The following is a 21,421-nucleotide window of genomic DNA, read 5'->3' as shown; positions in this document are numbered from 1 at the left end:
TGCTCTTCTCATAGTCCTTGCCTGTTGCTGCAGCAGTCAGCACCCCCTTGTCCATGTGCAGAGGGGAGGGTTTGAAAGGTCTTTATTTCTGTTGTTACCATTTCATCAACAGTTGACAGGTCCATCAGTTGTAGGAATTATTAGCTTCTTAAATTGGTTGTGAACATATTAAGGAAATATCCTTGGTTTATAAGAACTAAGAAAAATTGTATATAGGGACACCTTGGTGCCTCAATCAGTTGAGTGTTTGACTCTTGATTTCAGCTCAGGTCATGATCCCAGAGTTGTGGGATAGAGCTCTGCGTCAGGCTCTGCACTGAACATGGAGCCTGCTTTAGGATTCTCTCTTTCTTTCTCCCTCTGCCTCTCTCCCCTGCTCTCACACACACTCTCTCAAATAAAAAAATGCATATGGATAAAGTGTGATTTCCATAAACTGACTTCTCTTTTTAGATGTAAATTATCTATATCATTTTTAAATTCCCCTTATTTTAGATAAAGGGCTATTTTGTATCCTGTCCATGAGTAAATCACTCATGTGGGCTCCAGATTTTAGCTTCTCTTGACCCTTGAACTCTTGATTACTTCCGTTCCTCTCAGTCACCTTAAATGTGTCTCACTTCTTTACATACTACTTTTAAGTTAACAGACCTGCACAGGTCATTTTCCTTAAATAAACAGTTTCTTTTGAACCTGTTGCCCTTTGGAATATGATCTAGGAAAATAAAAGCAAATGCCTCTGTGCTGCATCCCCTTAAAGTGTCATCTCCCCATTTCATGATACATTCTTTCAAGCAACATTATAACTAAAAATTGAGTTTGTGAACTGCTTTGCAGGGAAGCCTTCCCTCACTCCATCAGGCACTATTAGTAACACCTTCACTGCGTTCCCATAGCACTGTCTTCATACAGTTCGTATTGTACATGGCAATTGGAACTGTAATTTATTGGTTTACATTGTATTGTTATTTACCTCTTTTGTATTTATGTCACTTCTGCTAACCCATGAGTCCCTAAAAGGAAGTGAAGTGACCTTTATCTTTGTATCCCCAGAAAAGCATGTTTCATAATTGATGCACAATAAATGCTGAGTGGGAGAAAAGGGGGCTGACAACTATTAAACTATGTCCATGTGCCAGTTTTTCTGAGATAGGTGTCATTATACTTACTTTACACACAAGGAAACTGAAGTTTACAGAGTTCAAGGAGCTTATCTAAAGGCATGTAACTATTCAATATTGGAGCTATAATTCAAATTCCAGTCTGTCTGATTTTATTTTATTTTATTATTTTTTTTTTTTACAAATAGTTTATTGTCAAATTAGTTTCTACATCACACTCAGTGCTCATCCCCAAACAGTCTGTCTGATTTTAAAATCTATGTCCTTTCTACCATGCTGTCTGCAATATCTTACACTTGGAGTCCAAGTTCTGGCCCCATTAATTCTCTTGTGCTTTCACCCCACTCTGCTTTCTTACCTCACAGAGACACCCAATGTCCTGATCCCTACTTTCTCCTGGTTTGTCTGTCTCTTTTTGGCCTCATAACCAGCCTAAAACATATGATTTTACACTTGAACCCTCTTAACATCACCTTCAATCTTTGTCTTTTTGCCTCATCTTCCTGGAATGATCACCACTCCAGATCAACCTCTGCAATTTGCCTTCTCTGTTCTGTCACCATTGAAGGAAACTATCATTGGATAGACTGATATCACCAATCCATGGTTTTGAACTTCAGATACACTTTCTAAGCTTCTTCATTATCCTTTTACTTGTCTCTGGTCAGCTCCTTCCGCTATTGTCAATTACTGTTTCAATATTTACCAATTTCCCCAATCCCACTGTTGACCTTTTATCCCCTCACTCTTGGACAGTTAGGACAGTTTCATGTTTTTCTCTATCATAAAAAAAAAAAGCTGAGCTGAGCATCCTTATACATATTTCTACTTCACTTGAGAGTTTTTCTTAAACAGCAAGCTTCTTGAGTTAGCCATGCTTATTGCTGTCATTTGCTTTACCTTTGATTTACCACTCAGTCTACTGTCTTGCCTCTGCCCCGTACACTGTATTGAGATTCCTCTTATCAAGGTCATCAGAGCTTCTATTTTGCCAAACCTAATTCATACGTGTAAGTCCTTAACTTATTGGATCTATCAGCTGCATATGACACATCTCAGAATTCTCTCCATCTTTTAAACTTTCAACTTCGGTTTCATGATCCTACTATGATTTTCTTCCTGTAAGTGTTAGCTAATACTTAATATGTGTTTATCAGGCACTATTCTAAGGGCTTTACATGCATTACATGTATATTTAATCCTTAAACAACTGAGGCTTAGAGAAGTGAAGTACCTTGTCCCAAATCACATAGCTGTTAAGTGGCAGAGTCTGGACGATATAAAATCACACAGACTGGGTCTAGAGTCCATGATTTTAATTTGTGTTATACTCCTTATCCTTAACATGCTTTTAGTCTTCTTTGTGAGCTCATTTTTACTGTTCCCTTAAACCCTGAAATTCTCCAAGATTCTCCCAATGGCCCTATGGTCTCCTTACACATTCTCTATGGGTAATCTCATTAACTTTCATAGAGTTTTAACCACATGCTCATAATACTCAGATCCATATCCGGTTATGACTTATCCCCTGGACTTCAAACTTGTGTCCAATGACATCTTGGTCAAATATACTTGAGTGTTCCATGGGCACCTAGTACTCAATGTAAAAAATGGTTCAGTTGTAATCCCCTTCCTCCTCTATTCATCATACAGTAATAGCATCTAGTCATCCAAACCAGAAAACATGGTGACATTCTAGATTTCTCCTTCTCCTTTACCTTCAGAATACAATTAATCACCAAGTTGTGCTAATTATGCTTCCTAAAAAATTCTTAAATATTTCCTTTGGCTCTATCCCTACTTCAAACTCTCTTCACTTGCTTGATATATTGTAACAGTCTCCAGCCTGGTCTCTTAAATTTATTATGAGCCATCTCATCAAAACATAGATCTGACCATTTACTGCCATTTCATGACTCAGTACTGTCAACAGGTATGTCCTCAGTTCTTTAGCATGACACTTACAACTTTCTGTGGTTAAAAGCACTGGCTCTGGAGTTAACTTGCTTAGTTTGAATCTCAGCTGTGACAGTGTGCAACTTTGATCAAGCTCCTTCTGTTTTAGTTTCCATATTTGCATTATAATTATGAGGATTACATGAAATATCCATGTAAGGTACTAAGAATACTGCCTGACATATAATAGGTGCTCAATAATTGTTAGCTCTTGCCAATATATGTATCTAGTCTCATCTCCTTCCATTTTCTGCCATACAGTTTATGTTCTAGTAATATTGCATTGTTTATAATTCCATAAAGGCATCATGCTGTTTCAAGGCTGTGTGCCTTTCCTTTGCTGTTTCCTCAATCCCTTATACTTTCACACATTTATATGCCTGACTAATATTCAGTTCAGTCTTTAACTTAGACATTATCTTCAAGATACCGTCTATGACTCCCACACCCCTGCCACAATAAGACTAACTGGCCCTCTTCTGTGACTTTATGTACTCTGTGCATGCCTCTAACTTAGCACTCAACAGAGCCAGTTGAAGTGGTCTGTTTTGTTTTTGTCTCTTTTGCTGGGTTGTAAGCTCTTTGAACAAGGGGACATGTCTTCTACTTCCTTGTATTCTCAGAAAGTAACATCATACCTAGTATAAAATAGGTGCTTAATAAATCTTTGTTGAACTGAATTGCTTCTTTTTTCACTGAATACTAGGTAGGTACCCACAATTGTGCCTCACCTGACCAGGAAAAGAATGTCTCTCTTTCTCTTTTACCAAGCTGGTCTTTCACATTTCAATAAATCCCACCACTGTCCACCTAAGTGTTTGAGTCAGAAACCTTGATTCTTCCATTCCCCTCACTTTCTACATCTAATTCATTAGCATATTTTGTCAATTCTATCTATAAAATATGTCATTCTTTCTTCTTAAATTTTACTTTAATTTCAGCATAGTTAACATACAATGTTATATTAGTTTCAGGTGTATGATATAGCAATTCAACAATTCCATATATTACTCCGTGTTCACTAAGTTTGCTTTTAATCCCTTTCATTTATTTCAACTATCTTCCCACCCACCACAGCTCTGGTAACCCCTGGTTTGATCTCTGTAGTTAAGAGTCTGTTTTTTGGTTTCTCCCTCTCTTTTTTCCCCCTTTGTTAATTTACTTGCTTTCTTTTTTTAAAAAACTGTTTACTTATTTGAGATGGGGCGGTGTGGGAAGGGCAGAGAAAGAGGATAGAGAGAGAATCCCAAGCAGTTCTGCGTTGTCAGCACAGATCCTGATGTAGAACTCCATCTCATGAAATCATGAGATCATGACCTGAGCTGAAATCAAGAGTCAGACGCTTAACTGACTAAGTCACCAAGATGCCAGTTTGTTTTGTTTCTTAAATTTCACAAATCAGGGGCACCTGGGTGGCTCAGTAAGTTGAGCGTCCAACTTCGGCTCAGGTCATGATCTCACTGTTGGTGAGTTCGAGCCCCACGTGGGGCTCTGTGCTGACAGCTCAGAGCCTGAAGCCTGCTTCAGATTCTGTGTCTCCCTCTCTCTCTGCCCTTTCCCTGCTCATATTCTGTGTGTGTGTGTGTGTCTCTCTCTCAAAAATCAACATAAAAACATTAAAAAATTTTTAAATTCCACATATAAGTGAAATCATATGGTGTTTGTCTTTCTCTGACTAGCTTATTTCACTTAGCATTATACTCTCTAGGTCATCTATGTCATTGCAAATTGCAAGATTTTATTCTTTTTTATGGCTGAATAATATTCCATTATATATTTATATATATATATATAATATTCCAAGTATATATATATATATATATATATATGAGTTTTTTGGCCCATTTTAATTGGATTATTTGCGTGCGCATGTGCACGCACGCGTGTGTGTGTTAAATTATAAAAGCTCATTATATATTTTGGATACTAACCCTTTATTCAATAGGTCATTTGCAAATATCTTCTCCTATTCTATAGGTTGTCTTTTAGTTTTGTTGGCTGTTTCCTTTGCTATGCAGAAGCTTTTTATTTTGAGGTAGTCCCAATAGTTTATTTTGCTTTTATTTCCCTTGCCTCAGGAGATATATCTAGAAAAATGTTGTTATGGCCGATATCAGAGAAATCACTACTTGTGCTCTCTTCTAGGATTTTTATGGTTTCAGGTCTCACATTCAGATCCTTAATCCATTTTGAGTTTGTTTTTGTGTATGGTGTAATAAAGTGGTCCAGATTCATTCTTTTGCATGTAGCTGTCCAGTTTTCCCAGCCCCATTTGTTGAAGAGACTGTCTTTTTCCCATTGCATATTCTTGCTTCCTTCATTAAAGTTTAATTAGCCATATAATTGTGGGTTTATTTCTGAGCTTTCTATTCTGTTCCATTGACCTATGTGTCTATTTTTGTGCCAGTACCATAGTGTTTTGATTCCTACAACTTTGTAATCTAATTTGAAGTCTGGAATTGTGATACCTCCAGTTTTGTTTTTGTTTTTCTTTTTCAATACTGTTTTGGCTATTCAGGGCCTTTGTGCTTCCATACAAATTTATGATAGTTTGTTTTAGCTCTGTGAAAAATGCTGTTTGTATTTTGATAGGGATTGCATTAAATTTGTAGATTGCTTTGGATAATATAGATATTTTAACAATATTTGTTCTTCCAACCCATGAGCATGAAATGTCTTTCCATTTCTTTGTGTCATCTGCAATTTCTTTCATCAATGCTTAATAGTTTTCAGAGTATAGGTCTTCACCTCTTTGGTTAAGTTTATACCTAGGCATTTTATTATTTTTGGTGCAATTGTAAATGTGATTGTTTTCTTAATTTGTCTTTCTGCTCCTTCATTATTAGTGTATAGGAATGAATCCCATTTCTGTACACTGATTTTGCATCCTGTGAGCTAATTGAATTCATCTATCAGTTCCGGTAGTTTTTTGGTGGAATCTTTAGCATTTTCTAAAATATGTCATTCTATCATCTCCATTGCACCACTATCTTCTCTCAGCTGTCATCAACCTCTCAGCTGGTCTCGGTCTCTATACTTCCATTCTTGACACCTCCCCACTCCACCTAACAGTAGTTTTAAAACATACATCAAATCACAGTACCCTTCCTGGTTAAAAGCCTTCAGTGGCTTCCCACTCTGTTAAGAATGAGAACCAACTTCTTGCCATGGCCTAATGGGTCCTGTAGTCTGGTTCCTGCCTATTCCATCTTATACCCCTAACCCTTACTGACTAACATTAGTTACAGTGACATTCTTTCAGTACACAGAACACACCAAACTCTTTCTTACCTTATGGCCTTTGCATATGGTTTCCCACTCTGCCTGGAACACTTGCCCTCTAGTTGTTTTACTTTTAACCTGGCTGGCTTTTCCTCATCCTTCAAGTTTAGCCTTAAATGTCACATCTTCTGAGATGTCTTCCCTAGTGACCCTATGTACATCCATTTTTCTCTATCTCTGCACTCTTTGTGCTTGCATAATGGTACGTATCACAATTTATAATTTTCACTTATGTTTTACTTGTTCTGTGGTTTGTCTTCCTCCATGATGCAGGGACCACAGCTACACTGCTCACCACTATAGTTTCAGCACCTGGCACAATGTGTGGCACAATGTTAACATTCAATACATATTCCCTGAATGATTTAATGACTTGATAAGTCAATCATTCAATTAATAAAGCACGGGGTGGGGGCATATAAACTTTCTCGTTGGTCTCTTAGGTAAGAAAAAGTATAACTTCAGCTAGAAACTTTATTGTTGAGATGAATCACCTTGCCCCATCCAGTTGAGAAGTATTGCAGGAGAGCTTAATCAAGCAAGAAAAAGATATACTTTAAAAAATCAGGTTCTTAGTCCTTTTATGCTTATGAGTGGCTCAGGAATGACAAATATAATTACTACAAACCAGTGGCTCTCAATAAGGGAAGATTTTTGTACCCCCTCAGGGGGCATTTGGCAATGTCTAGGTACATTCTTGGTTGTCAAAACTGTGCAGGGAGTGTGCTACTGGCATTTAGTGAGTAGAAGGCAGGAATAGCTGCTCGGCATCCAATGAATGCACAGGATTCCCAGTCTCCCCATAACAAATAATTATACCACAAGAAAAATCAATAATGCCAATACTAAAAAAACAAAAATGAAAGAGAAATAGGACTGTCATCTAACTTTGTGAAACATAATAGAATGGCCAAATGTAGGTGTTAGTGTTCTATAGGATTTGTAAAACTTAGTAATTGAAGTCATTACTAAACTCTCTTGTTTTCTAAGATTTATTTCTGTTCTTTAGAAGAGATTTTTTGTTTTTTGTTTGTTTATTTCAAAGAATCTATGCATATAGACTTTAGGAAATTGCTGACTGTTCTAAACTTGTATCTAAAATTGTGTAATTGTAACCATTTATCTAGAAGGGGGGAGCATCAGGGGTTCATGACCACCCAAAAGATTAAAAAGCCACTGGTATGGAGAGACCTTTGTGTTGTGTGGATTATACTTTAAAAAGTCATGTTTTGCAGAATACATGTTCTGTAAAATGCTTAAACGGGCTTAAAAATATGGGTGCCCTGGGGCGCCTGGGTGGCTCAGTTGCTTAAGCGTCCAACTTCCACTCAGGTCATGATCTCACAGTTCGTGGGTTCAAGCCCCGCATCAGGTTCTGTGCTGAGAGCTCAGAGCCTGGAGCCTGTTTCAGATTCTGTGTCTCCCTCTCTCTCTGTCCCTCCCCCACTCGTGCTCTGTCTCTCTGTCTCAAAAATAAATTTAAAAAAATTTTGTTTTAAAATATGGATGTCTAGGGCTACCTTAGGAGGCAGGCAAGTGTGGTGGAAGCTCAGTTTGGTTTTCTTTCTAGTGGTAGGGACAATACAGGTTTCACTGGGCTGTTAGGAGACCATATAAGGTAATTTATATAAGCCCAAGTATAGTGTTAGGCACAGAGTAGTGTTCAAAAAATGTTATGTTTCTTCCTCCTCACAGTGAGGATTGAATAAAATAATGCTTTGAAAACTAAATGAAATAATGCATGTAGCTTGTTGTCTGGTCAGTAGATGTTTAATAAATGGTTATTTTCCTCCCATGTTTTCTTTATGCCAAAATCCTGAGTCTTATCATTGAAAGTAGAGAAAAAGGATAAGTCCAGAAATATGAAAGTTTTGAGACTCAATCTTGGCTCTGCTATTTTACTAGTTGATCCTGGTTAAGTTATTTTCTGAGTCTCACTTTTCTCACTGGTAAATGAGAGATAATGTCTACCTCCCAGAATTGCTAAGAGACATAAATGAGATAATATGTATATGTATAAAGGAAATAACATGAATATACTTACATGGGATATAATTGGTGCTTAATAAGTGTTAAGTTCTTTTCTCATTCAAACAGTTCTTAAATCCTACCTCTATCAAGTCTTTCTGCAATAGAAAGATCATTTGCTGAATGTCTGGTACAATGACCTTATCTAAATATAAAACTCAAATATAAAATTTCTAGTGTTTACCTAATTATACTCATATTTGTTCACATAAAATGATAATATTTCATTTAGATATGTTTTCAACATTTTTGTTCCATGAGCTCTCAGTGTCGGCAAGGGTTATTAGGCTAAATATGCATAGCACCAATACAGCAGCACCATGGTTCATTTTTGTTTTCTTTTTACAGATAGTTTATTGTCAAGTTGGTTTCCATATAACCATGTTCATTTTTTAAAAAATGTATTAGGCACTACTGGGGACCAAATTCTCAGTATTGAAGGACTAAGAAGAAACAGGTCCTTAGCTGTGGGTTTTACCAATGTTTCTGACATTAACAATAATAATGCCTAAAATTTAAATTAGTATTATTTATTTGTTACATATTAGTAATATATTTAAATATATTATTTATATATCCCAGCCACTGTTCCAAGCATTTTGTGTAGACCAAATACATTTAATCCTCAAAATAATTCCTATTTTATACATGAGGGAACTGAGGGACAGATTGGTAAAATAATTTTTTCAACTTGTCTAATATGCATTGGTACTATGATTACTCCCTGGAGCTGGTCTATGAAAGCAGGTCTGTCTGATAAATATATTAATTTAATTTTTATATTTTAATTTCAACAACTTATTTACATTTTAAAATAAATTATACATACATGGTAAAAATTTCAAAAGGTACCAAAAGTTATACAATGAAAAGTAAGTCCTGACTTCTGGATTCTGGTAATGACAGAATTCCTTATATCAGACTAACCATCATAATAAATTAAAGGTAGTAGAGAGCATCCCAAAACAGACAGAAGCTAGAGGGAATTCAACCCTTGAAAGAAAGGAACTACACTGGGTAACAGTCACAGTTTTTATATTTTATGTGGTGTGTGGTAGAGCTGAGGCAGATAGGTGCAGGCTTATTAGCCTGAGGATTCAGAGCACAGAGTTCAGAGTTGCCAGTCTCATAAAATAAGATCCAAAATCTCCAGGTTCAAATAAAAACCCACTCACTCATCATACAAAAAAATCCAGGAAAAGTCTCAACTTGAGTGAGAAAAAGTAATCGACATATGTTAACACCAAAATGACATATATATTAGAATTATCTGACAGGGATTTTTAAGGCAGCCATTATAAAATGTTTCAAGACGCAATTACAAGCATGCTAGAAACACAATAAAAAAATAGAAAGTACCAACCAAGAAATAGAGAAAATAAAGAATGGAAATTTTAGAACTGAAATATACAATAATCAAAATAAAAAACTAACTGGATGGGCTTAATAAAAAAATGGAGATAACAAAGAAAAGCATCAATGAATATGAAAATAGAGCAACAAAAAACACCCAGTCTATACAGCTTACAGAAAACAGAGTAAAAAAATAATAAACAGAGACTCAGGGTCCTGTGAGACAAGAACAAAATATCAAACATTTATGTCATCAGAATATCAAAAGAAGATAAAGATGACATTTTAAAAATATTCAAAGAAATAATGGCTAAAACTTCCCCAAATTTGGTGAAAGGCTAATACTACATATTCAAGAGGCTGAATGAAACCTAAACAGAATAAATCCCTGAAAATCCATTCCTCCAAGTCATATCATATTTACGTATCTGAAACATAAGGAGAAAAAACAAAAATAAAAACTTTGAGAAAGCAGCTAGAGAGAAATAATGCATCATTTTACATTCTCACCTCTATGGAAACAATGTTTCAAATGAAAATGGATTTCTCATCAGAAAACACAGAGGCCAGAAGCAAAGGCACGTTTTTTTAAGTGCTGAAAAAAAATACTTCTATCCCAAAATTCTATAGCCAGTGAGCATATCCTTCAGTAGTGAAAGAGAAATCAAGCCATTCTCAGATGAAGGAAAACAAGGAGAATTTGTCTTCATCAGCTCTACCCTAAAAGAATGGCCAAAGGAAATTCTCCAAACAGAAAGGAAATGAAAGAACAAGAAATCTTAGAGCCTTAAGAAAGAAGAAATTACAACAGAAATTATAAAAATGTGGCTAAATACAGCACATTTTCCTTCTCCTCTTGACTTTTAATAATTATGTTTGATGGTTATAACAAAAACTATAACAATTTCTGTTGTTTTCAATGTATGTAGGGTAAAATTTTTAAATATTATATTAGAAAGGAAGGTAAAGGGACATAAAGTCAGGTAAGTTTGCTATAGTTTACTTAAAGTGGCAAAATGTTGATAGCAATAAACTGTTATATACATATATTTTATATATAAATACATATGTTTATATATTGTATATATACTTCAATACTTAAGGCAACTACTAGAAAATCTATACAAAGTGATATACTCAAAAACACTATAGATAAATTAAAATATAATTTAAAAAGGAATGTCCAAATAGTCCAGAGGAATGCAGGAGGGAATACCAAGGAATAAGAAATGATAAAATGTCTATAAGAAAGTCACTTCAAATATAATAATATAGATAAATTGAAGTAAAAATAATGGAGAAAGATACAATATGTAAATGGTAATAAAAAAGTATGAATGGCAGTTTCATAAAAAAGAAAATCTATACCTATCATATGATCCAGCAACTGCATTCTTGGTATTGATCCCAGACACATGAAAACTTACATCCAAAAAAACTGTACATAAATGTTTAATTTTAATAGCCCTAAAATGGAAATAACCCAAACGTTCTTAAGTGGATAAATGGTTAAACTATGGTACCTCTATACCATAGAATACTATTTAGCAATAAAAAGGCATAAAGTATTGAGGCATGGAACAACTTCGACAGCTATCAAGGGAATTATGCTGAGTATAAAAAAGCCAATCTCAAAAGGTTACATACTGCATGGTTCCATTTATATCACATACTCTAAATGAAAAAAATATATAGACATGAAGAACAGATTAGTGGCTTCCATAGATTAGAGACTGAGTTAAGGGAAGAGAAAGTAGCTATGGTTATAAAAGAGTAGCACAAGAGAGGGTTTTGTGGTGATGGAAGAGTTCTGTATCCAGACTGTGGGAGTGGTTACAATCTATACATGTGATAAAATTTCTAAACGTTATCTAAATACACACACATACACGCAAAAATGAGTGTGTGTAAAATAGATGAAATCTGAATAAGGCCTATGGATTGTACCAATATCAATTTCCTGGTTTTGATATTTTATTGTATTTATATAAGTGAAGATATTACTGTTGGGGGAAACTGAATGAAAGGTACATGAGACTTCTTTGTACTATTTTTATAATTGTCTGTAGATTTAAAACTATTTCAGAATGAAGAAGCTCAAAAACTAATTGGATGGAATGGGATAAAAGATTAATTTGATGGGATTAATAGCAGACTAAATACTAAAGAAGAAAGGATTATTAAACTTGAAGATACATCAGTGGAAATTAAGCAAATTGAAGCATAGAGAAAAAATACTGGAAAAAATGACAAGCACTTCAGTGACTTACAGGATAGTATCAATCAATCTTTTCTCAAGTTTATTTATTTTGAGAGAGAGACAGTGAGCAGGGAAGGGGTGGGGGGGTGGGCAGAGAGAGAATCCCAAGTAGGCTCTGCACTGACAGTGCAGATGTTGGATTCAAACCCATGGACTGTGAGATAATGACCTGAGCCAAAGCCAAGGGTTGGTTGCCCAACTGACTGAGCCACATAGGTGCCCTTGTTATCAATCAATCTAACACATGTTAATAAGAGTTCTAGAAAGATAGGAGAGACAGAAATAGGGCAAAAATGAGTCAAGAAATACCAGCCCAGAATTTTCCAAATTACATCCCAAACTGGAACCCACAGATCCAGGAACTCAGGAAATCCCAAGTAGGATAAATACAAACAAAAGTATACTGGAGCATATCATGGTCAATGGTCTGAAAACCAAAGATAAATTTAAAATGCAGCCAGAGAAAAAAGACATAGTATACCCAGGGAAACAATGATAAAAACAAGACAGACTTTCCATCAAAATAAAACAAAATGGAGCCAGAAAAAAATAAAAACTGTCCATCTAGAATTTTATATCCAGAAAAAATATTCTTCAAAAATGAAGGCAGAAAAAAAAAATTAGAATCAGATAAGTAAAAGGGTTCTGCAGCTGGGTATTAGGGAAAAGAGGATGTGAAATTATTTTCTCTTTAGAAACAACTGGAATATTTGCCAAATATAGGAAACTTTTTTTTTACATATAGTTTATTGTCAAATTAGTTTCCACATAACACTCAGTGCTCATCCCCATAAGTGTCCTCCTCTATGCCCAATTATAGGAAATTTTTTAACAGACATTGGACAATATGCAGCACAATATAGTAATCTGATAGAAAAGAAATACAAATAATGTGATCCCTATGATCACCCCAGCTTTATTCCAGGAGGTAGTCCCTGGACTGTGGGGGGATCCAAACAGAGTCTAACAATCTCTAATTAGAGCAGAAAGAAATTAGAATTCGTAAAGGCCAAAGTGGTTAGAAATTGTGGTGATGGAGCTAAGTCATAAAAAGTGTACTAGAAATATGCAATAGAGGTCCCCTTGAGTCTTTTGATGAGTACTAATCTGAATAAGGATAGGGTAAAACCTCACAAAGAATCTAGAAAAAATTTCCAGGGAAACAATTACTAAGAAGTTGTAAGAGAAACACTTCCTAGAGTTAACACAAGGTCAAAGTGGAGAAACCTCAATGAATACAGGGCGGCATCAGTAGGGACTTCAGAGGAGCAGTTCCTTCAAAATGGGCTAAATTAGCTCTGATGTAAAGGCTACTCAAGGTCTACTCTAAGTGAGCTTTTAAAAACAAACTTCAAGAGGATCAAATTGATCCACAATAAACTATCAAAAAAAGTATAATCCTCTAAATACATTTTTAAAAACTCCAGCACTCAACAATGTAAAATTCACAATGTTGGATACACAATTTTAAAATTTAAACATATAAGGAAGAAGGAAAATGTTATCTATACCTGAAGAAAAATTAGTCAACAGGAACAGGCTCAGAAATTATAGAGATAAGGGAATTAATAGACAAGAACCTTAAAACACCTATTTATAAATATGCTCCATATGTTCAAGGATGTAAAGAAAATATGAACACAGTGAAGAGAGAAGTGGACAATTTTTTCCTGGTCATATATATTTTTAAATATTTTATTATTTGGAAGGTTTTATTTGTAATAGAAGTTCTAGAAATGAAAAATATAATATTTGAAAAGAAAATGTCACTGGATGGGATTAATAGCAATTATATACTGCAGAAGAAAAGATCAATCATCTTGAGGGTAAATCAATAGAAACTCTTCAATATGAATCACAGAAATAAAGGACAAAATAGAGGTGTCTTGGGGCCTTTCAGTGGGTCAGTCGGTTAAGCATCCAAATTTGGCTCAGGTCATGATCTCATGGTTCATGAGTTTGAGACCTGCATCAGGCTGGTGCTGACAGTGCAGAGTCTGCTTCAGATTCCGTCTCCCCCTCTCTCTCTGCCCCTCCTCCACTCATGCTCTCTTGCTCTCTCTCTCACAAAAATAAATTTTAAAAATTAAACATAAAAAAGGGGGTCTCAGTGACCTATGGGACAATACAACTGGTCTAACATATGTTTAACTGGAGTCCCAGTAGTAGAGGAGAGAAAGGACAGAAAAGAAATAATAGCTGAAATATTTCTAAATTTGATAAAAACTACAAACTCTCAGACCCTAGAAGCTTTGGGTTCCAAAGAGGACACACACACACACACACACACACAAACCACACCAGAGCAAACTATAATCAGGATGCTGAAAACTAGTCACAAAGAGAAAAGGTAAAAGCAGCCAAAGGAAAAAAAGGCATGTATTATACAAAGGAACCAAGAGAAGAATGATTACAGAGTTCTCATGAGGAAATATGCAAATGTAAACACAATGTATTGATATCTTTAAAGTTCTGAAAGAAAAACTATCCACCTAGAAATCTATATCTTAAAATATAGAAATATCTTTAAAATATCTTAAAAATTTAAGACAAAATAGACTTTTCAAACAAATCTGAGAAAATTTGTTGCTAACAGATCTATATTTTAATACAAAATTAGCTGAAGTTCTTAGGGAAAATGTAACTTTTACCAGATGGAAACCTGGATCTACACAAATGATTGAAAAATGCTGGAAAGGATAAATATATAGGTAAATGTAAAAAATATTTTCGGGGCGCCTGGGTGGCTTAGTCGGTTAAGCGTCCGACTTTCGCTTAGGTCATGATCTCGCGGTTGGTGGGTTCGAGCCCCGCGTCGGGCTCTGTGCTGACTGCCAGCTCAGAGCCTGGAGCCTGTTTCAGAGTCTGTGTCTCCCTCTCTCTCTGACCCTCCCCTGCTCACGCTGTCTCTCTCTCTCCTAGAAATAAAAATAAAAATAAAAATAAATATTTTCGAGGTGCCTGAGTGGTTGAATCCAACTCTTGATTTTGGTTCAGGTCATGATCTCATGATTTGTGGGATTGAGCCATGCATCGATCTGTGCTGTCAGCACAGAGCCTCCTTTGGATTCTCTTTCTCCCTCTCTCCATGCCTATCCTCTCTCTCTCTCTCTCTCTCTCTCACACACACACACACACACACACACACACACACAATAAATAAATACATAAATATTTTCTTACTTATATTTTAATTTCTTTAAATGATAATTTAGGGCCAAGTTGGGAGCAGCATGTCCAGTGGTGGCTGCTATGTGCCAGCTGCAAAGGAGTGCCACAAAAGCCCATGGAGGAATGAGGCAGGCTTTCAGCCTGGTGGCAGAGTAATAAGTAGAGCAACACATTCCAGCCAAAATGTGGCATAGCCCAGGTTGGGGCACTGGGTGTATGGTCCAAAGCTGCTCATATCTGGGGCATTCTAGTCTGAGCATTGTGTCCTTTGGTTGGTATGAGTAGCTGTCTAGCCTTGCTGCACCCTCTGATGGGGCCCATACAACAGTTTCCTTTACTTTGAGACCTATTGCCTGGTCAGGCTCTGGATCTTCTCTTCTATTCCTTCCTTTAAGTTTTTCAGTTCTTTGCTCTGAAGTGCTCGTACCATGACCAGTGCCTGTACTCCCTAACCACAAGAGAGACATGGAAAAAGTATCCTTAGCTATACCTGCTATAGTCTCTATAACTTTATTTATTGTTTACTAAATCATTATTTTGAAATTCCAGAGTTTTGCTTCCACCTAGACAGAAATTTAAAAACATGGATTGTTGGCTTAATAAAGTGAGATTAGGCTTACTGTCTCAAACCAGAGCTATAACATATGTGTTCAAAGAAGCTGAAAAAGGGGGCGCCTGGGTGGCTCAGTCGGTTAAGAGTCCGACTTTGGCTCAGGTCATGATCTCACGGCTCGTGGGTTCGAGCCCCATGTTGGGCTCTGTGCTGACAGTTCAGAGCCTGGAGCCTGCTTCAGATTCTGTGTCTCCCTCTCTCTCTGACCCTCCCCTGTTCACGCTGTCTCTCTCTCTCTCTCAGAAATAAATAAAACATTAAAAAATTAAAAAAAAAAAGAAGCTGAAAAAGATGAAACTGAAGTATCAGCGAGGGCTCTGACTCATGGTAGGAGGACATTGACTTCAAAGACATGGTTAAATTTTAAGCAAAGAATGAAATTATGATTAAAATTACCTTTATATGTAATTAATTTACTTTATATTTCAGAATAATTTTATTTAAATTGTTGCATCATTTTCAGACCATTTATTCATAGTTACAGGGAAAGAAATGGGATATTTTATGTGTACACATGATGAGCTTATTAAAAATCATAAGTTGTTAACAGCTTTTCAAACTAGAAGAAGTCATTGAAGCACCTTACGCATAAGTCAGTAGACTACATGGACTGGGACAAATGCACATAGTAGTTTAGAGATCAATAAAGCCTTGAATAGTTGACATTGCTCAATGCCTATTGAATGAAAAGTTAGTAAAATAATTCATAGTAGTGCCTCTTGTCAATGGCATGGTAACTTGCTTATTTAGGCATTTAGCTCTAAACATGAATATTTAATCATTATCTTATTTGCATAATTGTACTTTTACTTTACAGACAAGTCTCCAAATGTGGCTGGACTTGTTGTTTTGCTTGAAGTCATGTGGTATCAGCAGTGACTAATCTTTGAAGAAGTCTTTTTCTTTGTGAATAGTTGACAACAAACATGAGTGGTATTGAAATATTAAAGTGCTGAATAACCCGTTTGAATCTCATGGTTTCTCCTGGAGCAACTTTGTTTATATTTGCATGGAGGTACAAAAACAATAATAGGTAAAACTGCAGCTACCATGATATAAATTAAGGCAGTGGCACCAAAGTATACCAGTAGTTATTATATTCTTTATACTGCCATGTAATCACATTAAAAAATTCAATTTCAGTTAAGAACGTCCTTGGTGAAGCACTAAAAATTATTAAATCTTTTTTTTTAAATACGTAGATAATTTTATTGCTATTTTCATCATGACTTTGGTAGATAAATTTTGTCTTAAAAAAGTAAAGTTGTCTTGATCCTGGATTTAATATTCTGTGTCATAGGTATGAAAAAGGTGCTTCTGTTATAAACTACACTATAGTGGTGGTTGTGAAAAACAGATCTGTAATTAAGTTGTGACCTAACTAGTCACTTTTCATGGAATATCAATTTTACTTAGAAGAACAACTGATAGAAAAACCATCATTAAATACTTGTGTATTTGGCAGATACTTCTCAAGAATGAAGTGAGCCTTTAGGATAAACAACTGATATAATTTTTTGCAAATAATCATATTTACAATTTTGGGTGAAAATTAAAATTTTGGAAAACTTAATTTTGCCATTGTAAGCTTGACAGCTTCCCCAAACTTAAGCTTTGTTTCAATGAGATTAGTGCTGATATCAATGTAACTTTTGATAGTGCAAAAAATGTTTCAGCATTTGAAATAGTCACTTAACTTAGTAAACCAATATTTTCCAAATAGTTGATGTGTACAAATGGGCCAAATAGCTATTCAAAGAACAAGATGACCAATGAATTTTAATGCAACAGTATATAAAAAGTAAAATGTTCACTGATATAGTTTCAGATTCCACACAGCATTAACCTTTAAGAAACTACCATTTGTAGGGTTTTTGTGTAATATCAAAGAAGAATATCCACAATTATCTGTAAAGGTTATTGAAACACTCCTCCCTTTTCCAACTACATATCTACATGAAGCTGGATTTTCTTCATATACTTTAAGAAAAACAACATAACACATTGTAGAAGCTGGTCTGAGAAGTAACCTGTCATTTATTAAGCCCAACATTATAGACATGACAAAAATATATAGCAATGACATTCTTTTCATGAAATTTTTTGTCTTGGAAAGTAGGGTTATTTAAAAAATCATAACATGTTATCTGTGCTAATGTGTACTGGGTTTATTTTTCTTATTTTAAATAATAAATGTTGAAAATTTTAAAAAATATATTGACTGTTTAAGGCAAAATAATAACAATGTATTGTGGGGTTTATAACATCTGCAAAAATAAAATATATGACTACAATAGCACAAGGGAAGGAAAAGGGAAATATGGAAGAACACTGTAATAAGGATGCTATATTATACATGAAATAGTGTAATACTATTTGAAGGTAGTATATGACAAGTTAAAAATGTATACTGGGTATACCCAGAGCAACCAGGAAAAATCAAAGCAAACAGTTGTAGTTAATAGGCAAATAAAGGACACAAATAGAACCTTAAAAATATTAATTTAATTCAAAAAGGCAGGAAAATAGAAATAGGGAATAGATGGGACAAATAGAAAACAAATAGGAAGATGGACTTAAACATAAACATATAAATAATTTATGTAAACATAAGTGGTGTAGGCATTCCAGCCAAAAGGCAGAGACTGTCAGACTAGACTGGATAAAAAATCATGACCCAACTATACATGGTCTATAAGAAATTAAATTTAGATATGGAAACACAAATAGGCTAAAAGTAAAAGAACAGATAAAGATATACCACATAAATAATAATCATAAAAATTATACCACTCCAATAATAATAAAATTGGCACAGATGTGACAATATTAAAATCAGACTTCAGACAAAGTAGACTTCAAAGCAAGGAATATTACCAGAGATAAAGAGCAATATTTCATGATAATAAGACGGTCAATTCATCAAGAAGATATAACAACCCTAAATGTATATACATCTAATAACAAAGCTTCAAAAATACACGAAGCCCAAATCAACATAAGTGAAAGGAAAAATTACCAAACCCAAAATCATGGTTGGACTTCAACTTTCTTGATAATTGACAGAACAAGCAGACAAAAATCCATAGGGATATAGAAGACATAAATAACACTCTCAACTAACCTGACCTAATTGATAACGATAAAAAATGCTGTCCAATAATAGTAAAATACACATTCCTTGTAAACTGCACATGAAACATTCACCAAGATAGATCTTATGCTGAGCTGTAAAGCAAATTCCAATAAATATAAAATGACTGAAATCATGCAAACTATGTTCTCTGAGTATAACAGAATTAAACTAAAATGAAGGTAAATAGAAAGATATCTGGAATGTCCTGAAATATTTGAAAATTAATTTTTAAAAACTCATGCTTCTAAATAACTCATCAGTTAAAGAAGACAATTAGAAAATATTTTGAATCAACTGAAAATGAAAACATCAAAATTTCTGGGATGCAGCTGTAGCAGTGCTTAGATGAAAATTTATAGCATAAAATTCTTGTATTAGAAAAGAAGAAAGGTTTAAAATCAATAAACTATGTTTCTATCACAAGAGACTAGAAAAAGAAAAAAAATCAATACAAGTAAGTAGAAGGAAGGAAATAACAAAGATATGAACAGAATAATGAAATAGAAAAGAGAAAAATAGTGAATGGAAAAGCTGATTCTTTGAAAAAAATACAGTTCAATAAAACTGATAAATCACAAGCTAAAATGATCAGGAAAAACAGGAATTGAATACTAGGAACAGAAGAGGGGATACCACTACAGCTTCTACAGACATTAAAACAATAACAAAAGAATATTATAAGTGAATGGGCAAATTTCTCAAAGACAAATTATCAACATGGAAGCAAGAAGAAATAGAAAATCTAAATAGCTATATAACTATTAAAGAAATAGAATTCATAATTAAAAACCTTCCCACAAAGAGAACTCCGGACTCAAATGTTTCACTGGTGAATTCTATCAAATACTTATGTAAGAAATAGTATAAATTTTACATAAACTCTTTCAGAAAAAAAGAGGAGGTGGGAACACTTCCCAAGTCATTTTATAAGATCGGCATTGCCCTGATATCAAAAGCAGACAAAGACATTACAAGAAAAGAAAACAACAGGTCAATGTCCCTCATCAACATTGACACAAAAATCCTTGACAAAATTTCAGCAAACTGAATCCAGCATAATATACCATGACCAACTAGGGTTTATTCCAGCAATGCAAGGTTTGTTTCATATTTTAAAAAGCAACAGTTAATGCAGTTTACTGTATTAACAGAATAAGAGGACTCCATATGATCATTTCAATAGATGAGGAAAAAGCATTTGACAAAGCTTAACACTCATTTGTGAGAAAATACTTAGTATATTAGGATTAGAAGGGAACTTCCTCAACCTAATAAAGAACATTTATGAAAAATCTGACAGCTAACATCATGCTTCATGGTAAAAGATTAAGTGCTTCCCCCTATGATCAGAAACAAGACAAGGATGTTTTCTCTAACCACTTCTATTCAATATCATATTGGAGGTCCCAACCAGTGTAATAGGCAAGAAAAAGAAATAAAAGTCATGAAGATTGTAAAGGAATAAGTAAAACTTTCTTTATTCACAGATGACATGTTTGTATACATGAAATATGCTAATGAATCTACAAAAAGCTACTAGAGCTAATGAGTTTAGCAATGATACATTATTCAAGATCAATATAAAATCAATTGTATTTCTATATTCTAGCAACAAACAATTGGAAATCAAAATTTAAAAATACCATTTATAATAACATCAAAATCATGAAATACTTAAGGATAAATATAACAAAATTTGTGCAAGATGTGTTCACTAAAAAGATAAATAAAAATTTGAAATTAAAGACAAGAAAATGGAGAGATATAGCAAATTTGTGGATTGAGAGATTAAATATTGTTAAGATGTTATTCCTCCCCAAATTGATGTATAGATTCAGTGCAATCTACAGATGCACTGCAAGACTGTTTTACATTAGTAACATACATTTGTATATAAATCTACACTTGTATATAAATCATTATTTTTAATAGCTATATATATTTCCTCATATGAATGATGCATAGTTTATCCAACCAGTCCATCAGAAATGGTCTGGTTAAGTAAATATTTTTCACTCACTAAATTTTGTTAACAAATCTATCTGATTTAGGTATATACATAGACCTGATATATCTGCACATACATATACATATATGTATATATGAATACATTACATAACATAATTGCTATACTCTATCTTAGATCATAGGATCCAAATAGTATTACTGAATTACAGAACATTCTTATATATGATAGTCCATAAGATTTATTACATGGAGTGGGTGATTTGCTAAATTAGCCACGTACTGGTCTTTTTATGGGACCTCATGCCACCTTTGGGCTTTCTCTATGGTAGAGATACCTAAGACAGGCATATGGACAGGTTCCCTTCCTCTCAGCTTCCCAACCTGGGCCCAAATCTTCTAGCTGGGAATGCTTCTTTACTCCATGCCTGGCTGGCAAACCTGGCTCCCTAATTCCTGAGCTGGGACCAACTCCCTGATCACTGCCTTTATGACATCACTGGTTTTATATCTCATGAGAACTATGATAAAATCTC

At 34.6% G+C, this 21,421-nt stretch overlaps 1 protein-coding gene across 4 annotated transcripts in view; it reads right to left on the bottom strand.

The window, feature by feature from the left end:
• HDAC8 (histone deacetylase 8) overlaps window positions 1-21,421 on the bottom strand; it is a 242,167-nt gene that overhangs the window by 110,866 nt on the left and 109,880 nt on the right. The gene's annotated exons all lie outside the window — the stretch shown is intronic.

The sequence above is a fragment of the Hyaena hyaena genome, unplaced genomic scaffold (genome assembly GCF_003009895.1).
Source record: "Hyaena hyaena isolate Hyena2069 unplaced genomic scaffold, ASM300989v1 scaffold_844, whole genome shotgun sequence".
NCBI classification, from domain to species: domain Eukaryota; kingdom Metazoa; phylum Chordata; class Mammalia; order Carnivora; family Hyaenidae; genus Hyaena; species Hyaena hyaena.
This window is presented reverse-complemented; position numbering and strand designations above follow the sequence as displayed.